This window comes from Symphalangus syndactylus, chromosome 16 (genome assembly GCF_028878055.3).
Source record: "Symphalangus syndactylus isolate Jambi chromosome 16, NHGRI_mSymSyn1-v2.1_pri, whole genome shotgun sequence".
NCBI lineage: Eukaryota > Metazoa > Chordata > Mammalia > Primates > Hylobatidae > Symphalangus > Symphalangus syndactylus.
In genome coordinates, this window is record NC_072438.2 from 77,060,808 (window position 1) to 77,080,765 (window position 19,958).

The 19,958-nt window shown below is 35.7% G+C and overlaps 1 long non-coding RNA gene across 1 annotated transcript; it reads left to right on the forward strand.

Moving 5' to 3' along the window:
- The first annotated feature begins 8,984 nt into the window (after nt 1–8,984).
- LOC129464742 (uncharacterized) lies at nt 8,985–19,737 on the forward strand. Its single transcript, XR_008651712.2, has 2 exons — nt 8,985–9,179; nt 19,582–19,737. It is a non-coding gene; the product is annotated as an uncharacterized lncRNA (long non-coding RNA).
- The last annotated feature ends 221 nt before the right edge of the window (nt 19,738–19,958 follow it).

Genomic DNA, 19,958 nt, shown 5'->3' on the forward strand with positions numbered 1-19,958 from the left:
ACATTAAGTAGTAAGAACAAAATGCTTGACCTTCCCTTGTTTGTCTTGCTTATCTTATTTAAACTATGTTATTTTTTTTTTTCCATTTGCACTTTTGGAGCTGCTGAAGTGCCGATCTTCTAAGTGATTAGTTTCCTTAGTACTATACTTATCCAATAGAGAAATCTTTCCTTCTGAAACTGTTTTTACAATAAGATGAATAGGCACATATAAATATGTGTAATGCGATTGTCAACTGCATGGGGCCAAAAGAATTCTGTACTCAAAATCCTGATGAAGCTTCATTGACACTGACTTCCCTGGAACGGGTATAACATTTCCATTGGGAATGAAATATATATATTATATATACATAATATATATTATATATAATTTCCACATACATATACAGAGAGTACTCTTACAGTGATTCAACTTACAATTTTTTGACTTTCCCATGGTTGCAGAAGCCATACACATTTAGTAGCTAGCAGTGGGATCCTCTCTCTCACTGTTCTGGGCAGCAGCAGTGAGCCATAGCTGTCACTCAGCCACATGATCATGAGGGTGAACAATGGATATACTACAGCGTACTGTTGTTGCCAGGTAACTTTGCCCCAGTCTAGGCTAATATAAGTGTTCTGAGCACATGTAAGGTAGGCTAAGCTAAGCTATGATGTTCAATGTGTTGTTTCTTGCAATATCGTCAGCTCACATAAGTTAACCTCTTTGTAATTCAAGGAGTGTCTGTATATAATTATGTTTTTAAGTTAAGGTTAATATGTCAAGATCATATAACTTAATTGTTTTCTGATTAGCTTCCAACAGGTAGTTTCAGGGAAAAATAAACACTTATTTACCATTGTAAGCATTACAAAAATTATTGTGAAAAACATCATGCTAAAATCTGTTCTATAATAAACTGTGACCTTTCATGTGAATACAATGTTTTAATGGGTTTGTCTTCTAAAGGTGTTTGAGACTCCAGTGTGAGCCAAGCAGTGTGTTGGAGATTAGGTAAACAAAAGTGGCAATCATGCTCCTTTAAATTTCAATGTCTGACAAAATGTATATACCCATTCCCATAGGATGGTCAAATGTTTGGGTTAATAGCATTATTTCAAATATTAAGTTTTTGATAGGACTCCTGAAGGAACATAAAGACCCAAGACAACACTTACAAAGATAACATTTAAAAAAATACTATCAAATTCTAGTAATGTCTATGAAAACATCGTCTCCTTCAGTAAGCACTGAATCAGTTTTGTATAGTACCGTTTACTAACTTGACCAATTGCCTTCATATTCACAAATCAATGTTCTCCCATTTTCTAGAGATCATTTGTGCCTTTACTTTGGGTAAACTCTCTATGTTTCTGAGAGCCTTCTCAGGGGACTACTGAAACTACAGAAGTTCCAAGATACTCTTCTTTGGCCTCTAAGACTCATGGAGAATGTGGCGAGGGGTAGCATTAAGGAGTCGGGAGACAGCCTCCCTCTTTAAAAGTGCAGCAAACTATCGCAAGGACAAAAAACCAAACACCGCATGTTCTAACTCATTGGTGGGAATTGAACAATGAGAACACATGGACACAGGAAGGGGAACGTCACACAACGGGGTTTGTTGTGGGGTGGGGGGAGGTGGGAGGGATAGCATTAGGAGATATACCTAATGTAAATGACGAGTTAATGGAGTTAATGGGTGCAGCACACCAACATGGCACATGTATACATATGTAACAAACCTGCACGTTGTGCACATGTATCCTAAAATTTAAAGTATAATAAAAAAAAAGGGCAATGTTATTCCACGTTGTTTTTACCATCATGGGCGGTTTCAATAAGTATCAAAGCTTTCAATACCTAAACATTAGTAAAAACTGCCTCCAGCATCATGTCCATAGGAAACATGTCAGATTTCCGCCCAAAATATTCTCACTACGCTCTGTTCTGCTCTGATTATAACAATAGTGCAAATCACTTATTCAAGAGCTTAGCAACGTCTAGTTAAGGGGAGAAAAGAAGCTGAATTGCATTTTCTAAAAGATATTCCTCATTGGTTTTGTGAATAATGTTTGCTTTTTTTGGAGCAATCCATCACCTGATTTTGGGATTTAGGACTGGGGTAGATTGAAAAAATGGACACAGATTCTCTGTAACCTCTCCCACCCAAAATTGTTGTCTATTCCCTCATCCCTTGAGGGAATCTCAGCTAATCTGCATTAATCCTATAGACTAGGAAAGAAGTAATCTGTGCCAGTTCTGAACCTCAACAGGACATTTAACTTCTGCCATTGCCCCAAGAAACATTCCTCCACCATGGGAACAAGCCTGACTAGCCTCCTGGAGGATAAGAATTCATATCTATGTAAAGAGAGATTCTTAGCTATTCCAGTTAATGCTCCAGAACTCTCACTAAGCCCAGAAAATAATATCTAAGTCAATATGAGAAGGGCCACCCATGAAAGCCTAGGACAAATTGCCAATCCATGGAACGTGATCCAAATGAAATGCTTGGTTTTGTGCCACTACATTTTGGAGGGACTTTTTATATAGCAACAGATAGCAGAAGAATGATTTCCTCTCCTGCACATTGAGGAAGAGGATCAAAATACCCATTTTCTATGAACAAGATATTTTTGTAACCTCTGACATTTCATGGTTAACCCCTTGCTTCTGTATAATATTAAGCACGTACAAATAGATGAAGGAAGATGCCTCAGGATTGGAAAGCAGAGACATTTTAGGGATATTTTAGTGAGTCTCAAAAAAGTTTTTAATGACACATTTTGGCCCTCATATTTAATTCATCAAAACAGAAAGATGTCATATTCAACATGTTCAATGTGTTTAACTGAAGAAAGAGATTCTATATGAAAGAGTTTACAGAATTAAGAGAACCAACAAAGAACAGTGAAGCACCCAGGGACCACTGACAGAAGACTTTCCCCAGGGTCCCGAAATATAAGGAGAGAAGCAGTGTTTCAAGAACAACACTGGAGTGTGGTCCTTAGTCAGGATCTGTGGCAGAGGAATCAGCCTAATACCTTACTCGCGAAAGCAGAGACAACAATATATTGCCCTTTCTCCCCATTTGCTCTTTTATCTACTGGTGTTTCCCATTGGTGAAACCCTATGGGAAACTTAAAGACAAAAAAGTCCAGGGATGTAGTCTATAGATTTTAGGAGACAGCAGCGTGGAGCTTATCAACAGAGCAGACTAAAGAAACATGGAAAATGGATCTAGAAAGGACAAAAAAAAAAAAAAAAAAAAAAAAAAAAAAAAAAAAAAAGAGCCAGTAGGGCTATCTCTTAGGAGATCATGGTGAAAGTCCTATCCAACTTCATCACACTCTATACATATAAAAATGTTTACTGTGTGATCTTAGGTACTGGGCATTGTGTTGGATATTTTTGTTTATATATACATTTATTCGTTTGAAAATACTTTGAGGTTGCTGTCAGTTTTATCTCTATTCCACAGTTGAGGAAACAGAAACACAGAGACGTATTTGGCCACAAAGCTAAAAGCAAGAAGATTGAGGATTTAAAAGAAAGACACTGTGGCTCCAGAATGTATGATTTGATTGATCCTTTGCATTGTGTTCAAAGGATTATGTAGAATCATTGCTGTTGAAATAAATCTAACCAACCTAAAATATATAGCACTAAGAGGCACCACTGAAGTTCAAGGGCTTATATTAAAGTAGATTGACAAAAAGAACCCGAGAGAGATACGTGCGCTACTTCCCTATTATTCTCCACAAACACTGAGCAGGCTCAGCCAGCAGCGCCCCATGGGCGCATACTTGTTCAGAGAGGAAGAGACCCCCATGCTCTTTGTGCCCTGAAGATTCTGTAACAGTTCTTCCTTAAAACCCAGAAGCAAACTCTAACATAGTGCTTTGTACTGAAACTTGTTTAATGCATACCTAATAGCTGTTCAGCCAGCTGATCATTCAATTGACCTAAATACATGAGTTCCGTCTCCTAAGTGGATTCTGAACAAGCTGAAAAATTTTTTGTCAACTCTTTCCAAAGGATCGAATTCTGGAAAACATTCTTCTAATGCAAGGTAGACAATAAAACAACCTGAATATGATATTATAGGACTGTGATTTGCTCTAAAGATTTTAAATAAAGTTGTCATGTAAGTTATAAATCAAAGGATAATCTAAAGTGAAAACAACTTCAAATTATTTTTGCAGGGTAATATTACCAAAATACTCAGTTTGTATAAATCCATATGATTTCAATTTTCATAAGAAATTTGGAAATTTAATTTATTCTCAATTCTTATTTAATTTATTCTCAATTCTAAATGTCTGGGATAGAATCACAAATCTCTCTGTTAATAGGAACACCATTCTGATTAATCAAACATATGTAGAAAAACAATTTTTCTACATGTACAGACATCTATTGTTATGAAATATTTTGTAGGTCAAACTTTTATAATTTTGCAATTATTCCATAGTTCAAAAAGTGCTGTACTTAAGACAAAAAGGGTCATTCTGGAAGTATTAGATCTTAGCACATATGGCAATCACTTTTTCCTATTAATAAGTGTAAAAAATGTAAAGGTAATTGGCTTCCTAAAATTTGAGAGTTATTAAATCCTCATGAAATGTGATTTTTTAATGATTTAGTTGAGTTTTGTACTTTATTCATCTTGGCACTCTTCCTGTAGAAAATATGAGAAAGAAAAAGCCTATATGTCTAAAATAAATGATTCCTACTTCCTGGTAATAGGTTGTCTTTCAAAATATAGTGACTGACAATAACGCAAGGAAAATTCAAGAATTTCAAAAGTCAGCTCAATTAACATCCTAAGATGTGTATATTTCCCTTCATTTTTCAGAATTTAATGCATTAAATGCACCAGCTGTGTAACTTCATTTTATTTAAATTCAACATCTCTCTCACTAGTGTGTTAGGTCCGGGAGAGTAGAAATCAAATCCTACTTGTTCATTTATCTTTAGGTCATAGCACATGCCCGCGCTCCAGAGTCAGTTAATATCATATATATATATTATCATATATAATATCATATATATGATATATATATCATATATATATTATCATATATAATATCATATATATGATATATATATCATATATATTATCATATATAATATCATATATATGATATATATATCATATATATACACCTATATATATGCACATACATAAACTGAGATATATATGTAAACTGAGATATATATATATAAATATATAAACTGAGATGTATATATATAATCTGAATAATAGATATTTAGGGTGAATAATCCTTGTTTTAAGAGTGGAGGATATTAGAAATATCTTACCAAATAAAAGTTAGAGATTGTTCCAAGTGATGCTGAAGAGAGAAAATTAAATTAGGGATAGCAGTCTTTCCAAAGGAATTGTCTGCACTACAAAGAATCATGAATAATAATAATAATGATAAAGTCAAAGCTCACCTTCTTTTCCTTTATCAGTGAGAGAATTAACAAAAGGGCAATAAATGGAAAAAAAATCTGTGAAGATCTCTCTTAGCAACTGTGCTTACAGCATCAGTGAACCAATGCCTGAGAGAAGGTTTGCTATTCTGGGACACAATGGCAAAAATATTTCATTTAAATGAAGAAGATATTGGAAGAAGATCATGTCTCTCAGAGGTTCCTGAATGGCAGCCCTGTTAAATAATATCTCTTTTTAGGAAAAAAGACATGAGTAATTGATCGTGGAGAAAATGGTTTACTTGATTTTATATCTAAAGAACACTGTTTCTCTAAATCACTAGAATGAATCACCAGTTGGCATTCATTGCAGTCATATACCAGTGAGAGCAGATGGAATATAAAATAGTATGAAACATATCTACTGAGGAAACAAGCATTTTAAAAGTTAATGAAAGACAAAACAACAAGGGAATAAAGTAGGCCTAGTGAATGTTAATGTAATGACAGCATAGAGTACCCATACACTTTTAATGAGTATTTAAGTGGTAAATAACACTAACATGCTAATAAAAGTACCTATAATGCATTTACTATTTTTCCAAGCATGAAGCTAAGCACTTCAGGTATATAATCTTACTTGATCATACATTTGAGGAGTGTACTATTTTTAAACCTACATTATTGATCAGATAAATGAGGCTCAGGGAGGTTAAATAAAACTTAGGGGCAGGTCAAGGATGCAAATTCAGAAAATCTCATCATGATACGGATATTTTAGCTCACAAATGTTAAGCTATATCAATTACATTAAATGAGCTTTGATTTCTGGATTCTTTGTATTAATGAATAGTTATATAATGAAAGAATATTTTGGAATACTTGAAATTGATTAACTCAACAAATATTTCAGTGTCTAATATATACCAGGTACTTTGGGGAGTGCAAATAAAACAATAAAAAGAGGCAGAAAGAGAATAACAATCTACCTCATTCTTTACGTTCCCTAAAGGTACTTATCATTATAGTGGATAATATTCAGTACTACTTACTGAGCATTTGCAATGGCTTTGCCACTGTTCTATGTTCCTTAAATTTATTAATTGATTTAATCTACCAATGAGGTTGGCGTTATTATTAGAGACATTTTCTGAGATGAGCAAACAGGCACAGAGAGACTAAATAACTTCTCACAGTTAATAAGTAACAAAGCTGGTTATTTTCCCTAGACAATCTGCCTCTAAGCTCTGCAGATATAATCACTATATTATAATTCGGGAATATTTTATCAGAAGACCAGTCTAGCTTTCAAACTGCAGATTTTATTCAATCCCAACATTTGCTTGCTTAAGCGTTCATTAACATGGAGTCTAAAGATGAAAATAGTGCCTGAGGGAGGTAAATACATTAGTATATAATGGGAAAATAAACAGGCCTCAAATATCAAGGAGAATAGTGAAGCTGAAGACCATACAGAAGAGAGTTTTCAGCTGTCAGTCATTGGAAAAAACTGAGATGGACATCGAGTTAATACATAAAAGAAAAAGAAATTTATATCATCTTTAAGTAACTAAGTTATTTTTGGATCTTTCTGTTAGAGACTAAATTTATCATAAACCCTCCCAAAATTATTATGACATAATTCAGATCAAGTCTTCTAATTATAAAAAGATATAATTAACAGTATCAAAGATACTGTTTTGGAAGAAAAAAATGGAGTCTAGCTTATCCATTAGCAATCCTCCAAATACTCAAAATACTGTTATGGAAGAAAAATATTGAATCTAGGTTATCCAATAGCCGTCCTCCAAATATAGAATAGAAGCAATTTTAGATTTGGGGACATCTACCAAATTTAGTCCTTAGGATCCTCATGCCATTAAGTGAAATGCTTCATACTTAGCAAATTCTATACAGAAATCTAGCCAAGATACCTAATCCCCTACTCAATCTGCTATCTCCCAGCCTGTTTATTTATTCCAATATCAGAATATAGACCAGTTTCTCTGTTGAATTCTTCATAGGACATTCTTATTTTCTCTTGTAATATGTGCTGCATCTGTGAAAATGACATGATATTCATTCAATTCTGATTTTGATCCAGACTCAGATCATTTATCAAACCCAACAAGCTAGAAAAAGGGCAGAGTTTAATTATTGCTTCCCACAGCCAGATCTTGGTTGTGCGTATTTTAAAAAAACGGGTATTTTTAATCATAAGTATTAAGTGAACTATTTATGTAAATTTTCAGCATTACATAAAAAGAGACTCAAGGATCTGAAGAGCAAGCACTATTGGTATTCACTTGACTTTGCTCTTAAATTTTGAGGCCAAAAACATAGTAAGAGCAGAAACAACAGATAGTACACACATCAAAACTCAGAACTTGTTTTATGGTCTAATACCCTCAGCTACTCCAGCCAGTCTTATGTGGATTAATCATTTGCTATAGAGGTTAGTCCATCAAATCTTTTGATCATTTTCTTCCTCACCTGCTAACGAATATTCTTGACCTTCCCAGGTGTGGATCACAAAAAAATTAACAAAGAAAGAGGAGATAAGAAAGTTGGCACCTGAAATGTAGTGCTGCAAAATAACTCAGCTCTTTGTTCTGTGTAGTCTGCATCTTGTACATGTAAACAAACACATACATTATCTTGAAACTTTTCGACTAAGGATTTCCTTCCCAAATATAGCAGATTCTTCCTATATCACAGCACTTTCAAAGAATCTCATCAGTATAACTCATATGCCATCTAAGTATCATAAGCAAAAGTTATTCCTCACTAATAAATAAGAAACAACCTTCAAGTCTCATTGATGTAATTCAAGATAAGTGAGGTTTATTTTGTGCTCATTTAACAGTTCTGTGTATTTTTACTGAAAGTGATTTTCCGCACAGCAACTCAAGAACTCAACTGATCCCTTCAATCTTGTAATTACAACATCCTTTGCATTTGGCTTGTAGGCAAGAGAGAGAGAGAGAGAGAGCGCGACAGATGGAGATTGAAATAGAGATAAGGAGAGAACAAAATAGATAATTAAAGAGTGAGAGGGAGAGAGAGAAAAATAGAGAGTTTAGTACGGGGCTTTTTTGAATAGGCTGGAAGTGTTATACCTAATTCCCTTCCACATTAAGGTGGCCAAAATGCAAACACGTAACTACATGTAAAGGAAGTTGGAAACTATAATCTAGATATAGTTTCAGGAAGAAGGATAAATGATTTTTGTGAATTAGTAGCCAGAATAATAGCTATTCTCTGACAAATCCGGACAAGTGTTTCTCCCAAACTTCAATGACTTCAGTCTCTGTCTCTAGATAGCATTTTCCATTCCATTCTTTTTGTAAGAAAAATGTCTGATAATTTCAAAATAGAGCACTCCAAATATTTCTGCAAAAATCCATGCTATTAAGTCACTTTTGAAATGTTAATATTTTAGTTTTGGTCAGAGATCTCTGACTGAAAGATTCTAGAGTCACATCAGAGTTTCTAGGGCAACAATTCTGACAATTTGTCTTTGGGGATGACCCTTCAGTTTGAGATGCAGCGTGAGTCATATCATAATGCCTTTCTGTAGAACTTCAAAAGAGAAAATTATGTTTAAGTGATGAGGACAATAAGTAAGATTGGAGAAACTGAAGATGTAGAAAGAACTGAGATGAAAGAGAATTCTTAGAAGACAAGAGTCAATGGAACACACTGCATAGTTGGAGGCATTTTTTCACGTAGGAGATGAGTGAAACAAACTGATGCAAGTATAAACAATTTTGCTGAAATTCTGATAAAAATTTTAGTGAGCTTCTATTTAATGACGTGTTGTTTACTGTTAACTGAGGAGTGCTAGAAATGGAAAATTTGAAGAAAATAATTAAGTTTGAAACAGCTGACTAGAGTTTCTCAAATTATATTTCAAGGAATATCCATCTTGCAAGTTGCATTATGAATAAAATATTCGGTGGTTAAATTTAGAAAGCATTACCTTTATTGAATCTTTATGTTCAATAAAGATTCTCAGAATAGCATCTTATAGCATCTGATTTTGGTGTCACATAACCAATTGTTTAACATACTGATTCATCTAAAACATTTAAAACTATAACTTTCTTTGGCCATATTTAAATGCCATTGAATTTAGCATTTCATGTAAGCCACATAAGAGAGCATAGGCTTTATTACATATTTCTCGTTAGCGATTGTTATGACATTCTCAAAATAAAAAGATTGATTATGTCCACTCAGTTTGTTCTCTCTCTAGACATATAACCATGAAACACAATTATCTCAAGTCTTAAAACTATCAAGCTGAACGGCATGTGTATGATTGTGAACTTTTGGTTCTGCTGTGAAACCATGTTAGCAGGAAAAAATATATATCTATAGGTTATGGCAAGGACAAGCTTATTTTCCAACACATAAGAGATGTATGCTTACTTCTGATCACCAAAAGCCATAGTCATATATTTTATAGATATGATTGGAAAACATTTACTCTTTTCCCATGTGGTGAGGTTATCAGAGGCTCACAGTGAAATGATTACACATTACATTTCAGAGTGGAAGATAATGGGGAGCAAAGGTAGGAGCCTTTAAGGTTCATAGGATTTTATGACTATTTAAGTAAATGTTCCAAATGTATAATTTAAGAAGTTAAAGGATTTCTTCAAGTCCAACTGAAAGAAAATTTTCCCCTAAAGTGTGTGTTAGTTCTACATAAAGTCAACTTAATAGCATAATTTCCAATCTCATCTAAATTCAACTTTTTTGGTATAAACTCAGCAACTATTCAATTACCCCAAAAAGGGAATAGTGCGAATTTGTAATATTTAATTTGATATCATCTTAAGTTATTATTTCTTTCTTCTAAGTTCTTAGAACCATGTAATATATCAGTTAGCACTGTAAAAATTATTGAGTTTCAAATACTTGGATAAAGTTTACAATAAAACTCTACATTTATTGTTCCAGGTGCCAGCCTGACATTATGTGTAAATCAAATAACTGTTTAAAAATAACTTAACTTTTACAGACGAAATAAGGAAAATACATATTAATCTCTCTAATCAATAATCCCAGGGCCAAAAATATGCTCCAAACTTAAAACAAAGTTGTTATTTCTCTTTAAGTGTTTATTCTATGGCAACAAACACAGTAACATTTAAGGTGATGATCTAAGCTTACTTCAATTCTATCAACATATATTCCCTTCTTAAGTCAAATTTATATTTACATTTATATTTATTGTCATATGAAATGTTATACATTTTGTGTATACATATTACATATATATGTAAACATACATATTTTCAAAACATCATGATAACATGCTAAATATGTAGTCATCCAATTTTGTCTCAAGCTATTTACTAGGGAGCTTGTAAAATGGTATATTTAAAGATGGCTTTTTAGAAATGTCTGTCTTCTTTTTGATCCATCTTCATTCGAATTGTTCTTCTGTTTCTTTATTGACTTCAGCCACTTCCTGTGTGCTTTGAAAGGGCTCTCTCTGCAATGCCTCCCTCTGAAACAAACCAATGTGTAAGAATTACTAATTCTATTAAAACTTTGTTGTACTCACTAAGAAAATTTATGTAAGTTCTCTATATCCTTTGCTGTCTTTTCCCCCACATTTTTTTTTCTTTTTTGCTCTTTGAAGATTCTATTTCTGCCATGTCAGTCTCTCTTTTCTTCTACTTCCACCTCACTTCTTGTGTTACTAACATCAATGCAAAATAGACTGTCCATTGTGTAGCGTGATCTCTTTTTAACTTCACTTTTGGGTCATCATTATTTTACCCCTTTTTGCACAGTAGGAACATTACATATTTGTTCCAGGATTCTATATTTGAATTTAAAAATGTTCTTTGACAAAATACAAAATGGATAACCACAACCTCAGCAAAAAAAAAAAAAAATTACTCCTCTGCCTATGAAGCTCCTGGTTATCTCACTCTAAAGTCCCCATTAAAGCCCCTGGCAAGGTCAAATAAGCCATTAGAGTAGGGGTAAGTAGGAACTGGAATAATAACACGTTTACTTCTAACTTTTTATGGTCTACCACATATAAATTTAATTGGTTGGTGCAGCAGAATTTTGAAATGCCATATAGCTCTACCCATCAGAATTCAATAATACTCTTTTCCGTTTTTAGGTAAATGTAGTCACAAGCATTAAACAAAAGGCTCTAGTACCGCATATATGCTAATACAATTAAGAAGGTAGAATTATTCTTGGAAAAATGTGGTTAAAGACTTTTGTGCTTTGTAACACTTGAAGAAGCAAGGAAACAGAGGCAGTTTTAAAAGTTCCTGGAGACATTTTTAGGAATATAAAAATTTAATAGATTTATTTGTTTAGCTGATATCCTTGCCTTGTTGGTGCTTAGACAAGTATTTAGTTTACTTGATGATTAAATCTGCAGAGTCTAGAATAAAGAGCATCTGGAATTCCTCTGTTAAGTATAGTTTAAAACTATGCCCTCCAATCATAGCACTTGTTTTTCTATGTAGAAATTACATGATGAGTGTTCTCTGTAGTCAATGATATCTTGTCTTTTTCATTCATTTTGTATACCTATTACTTGATGTGATGCCAAACACATGATAGGCTCATATAATCATTTATTTATATCGGAAAATACTGAATAAAATAGAACCTTGAGATTTTACAGAAGAATGTAAAGAAATTGCAATAGTTCACTGGGGGAAAAACAATAATTAGCCATTTTTTTTTCCTATACAAACTGCTATAGATGGAATACTTATATCCCCTCACAATCCACATATTAAAGCCTAATCCCCAATGTAATGGAACTTGAAGTTGGAGATGGGATCTTTGAGAGGTAATTATGTCTTTAAAGTTGAGCCCTCATAATCGAATAAGGGCCCATAATGGAATAAGGAAAGAAATGAAAGAACCTGCATGCCCTGTGTTCTCTCTCTCTTTCTTTCACACACACACACACACACACACACACACACACACACACACACACAGAGGGAGAGAGAGAGAGAGAGAAAGAGAGACCTAGTTTACATATTTGCCCTTCTTAGTTTCATGTTGGAATTTGAGCCCACCAATGTTAGAGGATGGGCATAGTGGGAAGTGTTTGGATTACAGCAACAGATTTCTTAGGACTGGCTTCCTGCCCTCCCCATGGTAATAAGGGAGTTCTCCCTCTATTTGTTTACATAAGATCTGATTGTTAAAAAGAGCTTGGCACTTTCTCCCCCTCTCTTGATCCCTCACTTTCCATCTGACACACCTGCTCCCTGTTTGCCTTCTTCCATGATTGTAAGCTCCCTGAGGCCTCATCAGAAACCGACGTGGGCACCATGCTTCTTTTACGGTTGTCAGAATCATGAGCAAAAAACTTGTTTTCTTTGTAAATTACCCCATCTCAGGTGTTTCTTTATAGCAATGCAAAACAGGCTACTACAAATACAAGCAGTTGGTACCAGGAGTGGGGTGCCTAAAATTGTGGAAGTGGCTTTGGACCTAGCTAATGGACAGAGGTTGGAGAAGTTTGGATGGCTCACAAGAAAGCAGACAGATAAAGGAAAGTTGTGACTTCTTAGAGAATGGTTAAGTAATTGTAACAAAAATGCTGATAGAAATATTGATAATGAAGTCAAGAATGATGAAGTCTCAGACAGAAATACAGATTTTTTTTTTTTGGAAATAGAGTAAAGGTCACCCTGTTACACCTTAGCAAATAACTTGGCTGTATTATATACATACTTGATGACTTCTTGGAAGCCTGAACTTCACAGTGATGACTTAGAGTATCTCGTGGAAGAAAATTCTAAGCAGCAAAGTGATAAAAAATGGTCTGGCTGCTTCTCACAGTCTATGAACAGATATGGGAGCAAAAAATGACTTAAAATTGAAACTTGTAATTGAAAGAAAAGCAAAGCATAAAAATTTGGAAAATTTACAGGCGGCCATGTGGTTGAGAAGGAAAGAGCATTTTCAGGAGAAGAATCCAAACAGCCTATGGAGCCACTACTTTCTAAAGAGATTAGCTTAACTAAAAGGCAGCCAAGTGCTAATATTCAAGACAATGAGAAAAAGGACTCAAATGTATTTTAGGAATATTTGAGGCCATCCCTCTCATCAAAGGCCCAGAGACCTAAAAGAACAGACTGACTTCAGGTGCCAGGTCTGGGGTGCCACTGCCCTGTGCTGCCTCAGAACACTGCTTCCCACATCCCACCCACCACTCTGCCTCCATCCTTAGCTCCAAAGTCCCTAGGTATAACTCAGGCCACTGTTTTGGAGGGCATAAGTCTTGACAGTTTCCATGTAGTATAGATCCTGCAGGCACTGCAGAATGCAAGAATAAAGGAGGCTTTGCAGCTCTCAGCTGGATTTCAGAGGATGTATGGGAAAGCCTGGGTGCTTAGGCAGGGGAGCCCCCACAGAGATATTCTGCTACATCAATGCCAAGGGGAAATGTGGAGTTGGAGCCCTCATACAAAGTCCGCAGCAGGGCACTGCCTAATGGAGCTATGGGAAGGGGACCACCAACCTCCAGACCCCAGAATAGTAGAAACACCATCAGTGTGCTCCTTCAGCCTGAAAAAGCCATAGGCATTCAAACCCAAACCATGAGAGCAGTCATTTGAGCTGTACTCAGCAAAGCTATAACAGTGGGGCTGCCCGATTCTTTGGAAGCCCACTCGTTACACCAGTATGTGGGGCATGTAGTCAAGGGAGATTATTTTGGAGGTTTAATATGTAATGTCTGCCCTGCTGAGTTTTAGACTTGCATGGGGTCTGTTGTCCCTTTCTTTAGGCCAATTTCCACCTTTTGAAAATGTAATTTCTCCTTTTTCATCATCATTATTTTATTTTCCTTTTTTGATACATATTTTTATTACAATAGTTTTGAGGGTCAAGTGGACTTTGCTGACATGGATGAATTGTATAGTGGTAAAGTCTGAGATTTCAGTGCACCTGTCACCCAAGTAGTATACATGGTACCCAATATGTAGTTTTTTTCCCTAATCTCCCCCAATCCTCCCTACTTCTGAGTTTCCAATGTACATTATGCCACTTTTTATGTATGCCATTGCCTACCCATAGCTTGTAGGTGAAAACATATAGTATTCGGTTTTATTCCTGAGTTATTTCACTTACAATTATGGCCTCCAACTCCATCCCTTGCTGCAAAAGACATTCTTTCATTATTTTTTTATGACTGAGTAGTATGGAATGGGAATTTCTACACAATGCTTTTACTGCCATTGAATCTTGGATATTAAAAGCATGTCTGCTCCACCTTTGTTTTCTGCCATGATTATATACTTCCTGAGGCCTCACCAGCAGGAGATGCTGGCACCATATTCCTTGTACAGTTGTCAGAACCATAAGCAAAATAAATCTATTTTCTTTATACACTGCCCAGGCTCAGGTATTTTTATAGCAATGCAAAGTGGACACACACACACACACACAGAGCCATGATGTGAGGACAACGCAAGATAATGGCTATCTGCAAATCAGGAAGATTGCCTTCAGCAGACAGCAGATCTACCACCACCTTTATCTTGGAATTCCCAGCAACCAGAACTCGTGAGAAAAAAAAAATTATTGTTTAAACTATCTAGTTTATGGTGTTGTTATGCCTTCCAAAATGACTAAAACACAAACACATCCTAACTATACTCCAGAGTCAGTTTAATGTTTGCATTTTTCTAAACACACTTGGGTGATATGATGTGACATGTTTATAAAGAACAAAACTTGGTGTCACAGACATGGATGGCTGCAGTGGAAATGGTGAGTAGTAGTAAAAAAAAATCAGGGATAAATTTTAGTGGAACAAACAATGGTATTTTCAACGTATTGAATATGAGATATGATGAAGTTTCAAAGATGATTCCTTAAATTTGTTCTGAGCAAGTGAAATAATAGAAATGCCTTTTCACTGAGGTTGGTGTACTGCAGAAGGTTTAGTTTTGATAGGGGTATACAAACAGTTTCTTTTTGTTCACATTAAGTTTGAAGTGTAATTGAGAAAGTACTTTTCTGGAGTTAAGGAGTATGATCTATACTTGAGACATAAATTTGAATCTCATCAATATATAAATTATTTTAAAATTCAAGAGACTTAATCAGATAATTATTTTTGTCAAACGCTGATGGTTGAGAAAGATGAGGAGGTCTTAATCTTTCCATTGGATTTGTCATCTGGAATCCATTAGTAATTCTGACACAAGTTGTGTCAATGGAGTAGTGGGAATTTAATCACTACTGAAGTGTGCACAAAGGACAAAGAAGGAAACCAGCACTTATTAAAATCATTTCTTTTATGTGATGAGCTAATGAAGTTTATACTAATTGGTAGGAGTTTGGAATCTAAAAAGAGTTCTTCAAGGTGGGAGATACTAAAACCAGTGTTTATGTTGATGCAAATGACTCAATAGAAAACAGACTGGTAGGGCAAATAGACTTGACAGTCATCTGCGCACAGTGGCTCATGCCTGTAATTCCAGCAATTTGGGAGGCTGAGGTGGTCAGATCACGAGGTCAGGAGTTCGAGACCAGCCTGGAGAAAATGATGAAAACCCGTCTCTACTAAAAATACAAAACTTATCTGGGCGTGGTAGCTCATGCCTGTAATGTCAGCTACTCAGAAGGCTGAGGCAGGAGAATCCCTTGAACCTGGGACGCAGAGGTTGCAGTGAGCCGAGATCACGCCATTGCACTGCAGCCTGGGGTGACAGGGAGAGACTCCGTCAAAAAAGAAAAAAAAAAAAAAGAAGAAGGAAGGGAGGGAGGGAGGGAGTCCAGAATTTATTCCTTCTGGTGGGTTCTTGGGCTCGCTGACTTCAACAATGAAGCCGCGGACCCTCACAGTGAGTGTTACAGTTCTTAAAGATGGTGTGTCCAAAGTTTGTTCCTTCAGATGTTCAGATGTGTGCAGAGTTTCTTCCTTCTGGTGTGTTCTTGGTCTTGCTGACTTCAGGAGTGAAGCCGTGACCTTCGCAGTGAGTGTTACCGTTTATAAAGGTAGCGTACCCAAAGAGTGAGCAGCAGCAAGATTTATTGTGAAGAGCGAAAGAACAAAGCATCCACAGCGTGGAAGGGGACTCCAGCAGGTTGCCTAGGCTGGCTCTGGTGGCCAGCTTTTATTCCTTTATTTGGCCCCACCCATGTCCTGCTGATTGGTCCATTTTACAGAGCACTGATTGGTCCATTTTACAGAATGCCAACTGGTCCGTTTTTACAGAGTGCTGATTGGTGCATTGACAAACCTTTAGCTAGACACAGAGTGCTGATTGGTGTGTTTACATTCTTTAGCTAGACAGTAAAGTTCTCCAAGTCCCCACACTTCCCAGAGGACCAGCCAGCTTCACGGGAAGGGAGGGAGGAAGGAAGGAATGAAGGAAGGAAGGAAGGATGGATGGATGGATGGATGGATGGATGGATGGTTGGAAGGAAGGAAGGGAGGGAGGGAGAAGACAGGACAGTTCATGAAGCAATGGTCAAAAAGGGAAGGGATACAGGGTACCAGTGGATATTTTGGCCTTAAATAAGAAAGCAAACAGTGTATTCATTGTGATAGAAAGGAAGACAACATAGATTCAGTGAGATTTAATAGACTTGATGGTAAATACTTGTAGAAATTTTCTTCTCATTCCTTCCATTTTCTTAGTGAAAAAAGCTATTTTGGAATAAGGCAGTAAAAGAAAGTTGTAGGTGGTTTAGAAGACAGGAGAAGATGTGACATAGGTCTCTAAGAAAATGCATCACTGCCATCAACTGTACTTAATCCTATCTGAAGAAAGAACACTTTCCTTTTTACTCTTTCAAGACTTTAAGCTTCACCTCCAAGTAAAATTGACCACCCTTTCCTCTGGGTTACTTGACCCTGAATCCTGTGTTCCTCCCGTAACACTATCTAGCACTTTAAATTTATAGTGGTCTCACTCTGAGAGACTGTAAGTGACTCAAAGGTAAGAATTTTTGTCTTATTATTCGTGTTATGCCTGGTGCTTATCATATAATCTCTTTATGTTAAATTGAAAGGACAAACGATACCATAGGTAATGACGAAGCCTTAGTTAAGAGATAACATTTGAAGCCTTTTTCATAAGGTTCACATATAAGGTGATTCCCACAGCACGATAAATAAGAAACATCCCAAATTACACTACTGATAGTTTCAGAAATCTAGAATATAAGGAACAATGTCTTCAACAATCTATCAAGAGTAATTAAAATATATTTTAGTGCTTTTGATACCAGAGTCTTCACTACTCAGGCAAATCAGTCAAATGTACTTGTCTTGCGTGATGAACTCTATTTTGGCATATATTTGGATCCATATGTAAAGAAAAATTTCTATTCAGATAATGTTATTTGTTGCAATTAGACTGTAGTTCAAATTTCAGTATGTCCATAAGTAGTAAATTGAAGATCAGCGCTAATTTCAGAATAAAGAAGGTTTTACTCATTTGCATAAAAGTCATATTTGTGAGTGGATTTTAGGATGTGATAGCATTAAATTAGCTTGAGATGAACACGATTTTAATAACAGTTCTAAATTGTCAGCCAAAGTTACTTCTTACAAAACAGTTACCTCTTGTCCAAACAGCTTCTATACATAACTTTCATTTAAAATACTCTTGGCTGGGCATGGTGGCTCACGCCTGTAATCTCAGCACTTTGGGAGGCCAAGGCGGGCAAATCACAAGATCAGGAGATCGAGACCATCATGGCTAACACGGTGAAACCCCGTCTCTACTAAAAATACAAAAAATTAGCGGGGCACGGTGGTGGGCGCCTGTAGTCCCAGCTACTCGGGAGGCTGAGGCAGGAGAATGGCATGAACCCCAGAGGCAGAGCCTGCAGTGAGCCGAGATGGCGCCATTGCACTCCAGCCTGGGCGACAGAGTGAGACTCCGTCTCAAAAAAAAAAAAAAAATTACTCAGCTCCAGATCTATAACAAAGATGGCTACTTGAATCACTCCTGGCAGGGGTAGATTAGACCCAACAAAACCGAATGAACTTATGATATTTCTACCCTCAAAAGTGATTATTTTCTGGCATTGCCTATCCCAGTAAATAACAACTGATTCCACCCAATTATCCAAGCAGGAAACCATGCTATCACATTCCTGCAGACTTCATGATCCAATCCATCATCACATCCTGTCAATTATTTTTCTCTTAAATTTTGTTTAAAATCGTCTATTTTCACAAGCAAAACTACATTTTCACTCTAAGATCTAGACACATAATTAACTTTGGCCCCCTTCAAACCGTTTTATTTATTCTGCATTCAGCAATATTTTTACGAAGTTCAGCTCTTATTTATGTTACTCTGTATGTTTAAAAATAAAATTAAAAACAAATCAATGTACTCCCATTTCTCTTTTTTTTTTACATTTTTTGGGGAAATTATTGAATATTTTTATTGTCTTGATTAATATAAAATAAGAGATCTGGAGTCCCATTTCTCTTAAGCTAATCAACAGAGCATAGAAGGTCTGCCCTCATAGGCCTCTCCAGCTTTGCCTTACAATGCCCTTCTCATTCTCTCCAGACATCAGCTATTCTGTCCTTTTACTGCACATGTGACACTTCTGTCCAAAATTACTTTCATTATCTCCATGTCCTGGGACATTATTGACTCTGCCTCCTCACACATCCTTCTACTTTGTTAAATTTTAATCTTCTTTCTAATATTAAGTTAAATTTCACATTTTCCGGGGAGATTTCCTTGACCTGTTTGAAAGAATAAAGTCCTCCTCTTGCACCCTTTCAAGGCGACATCATGTACTGTTTCATCAGAGCTGTGACATTTTTATATGTACTTGCATGTTTTTGTGATTATTTGATTGGTTAATGTCTATTTCATTAGAATGAAGCTTTAGGTTGTTAAGAATCTTGTGTGGTTTTGTTCACCATCATTCCACCAATGTACATGGAACCTAGTACATAAAATGTCTTCATTAAACACTTGTTGAAAGAATGACTAAGCAAAAGTACACGGAAATACGAATGTATTGGCTGCAATACTAATGTGTTGACTCGATAGACTATATTATAATTTCCCAAAGACATGGCTATTATAAATATATGGAAGCATTCTGGTTTTAAACTAACTAAAGCATATTTTCTTTTGCTGTCTTTCTTTATATTTTTAGATCCAAAGTGCCAGAGGCAACACTGGAACTAATTGTTCAGAATTGCACAACTAAAGGAGCATTCTGGATTTTTTTTATCTTTGAAAAGATTGCAGCTGCTCATATAAGAAAATACATGCTATGCAAACAAAATGAAATCAATTAAAATCAAATACATTTATGTGGATGATATATCTACTTATAGAATAGAGGAAGCATTTATATTTTTAATAATTGTTCATAAATCATTATTCATGTGTACACATGGACATAGAGAATGAAAAATTAGATAGTGAATACTTGGAAAGGTAGGGGTATGAGAGGGCAGTAGAAAATGAGAAATCACTTAATGGGTACAATGTACATTATTTAAGTGATGGATACACTAAAACCCCAGT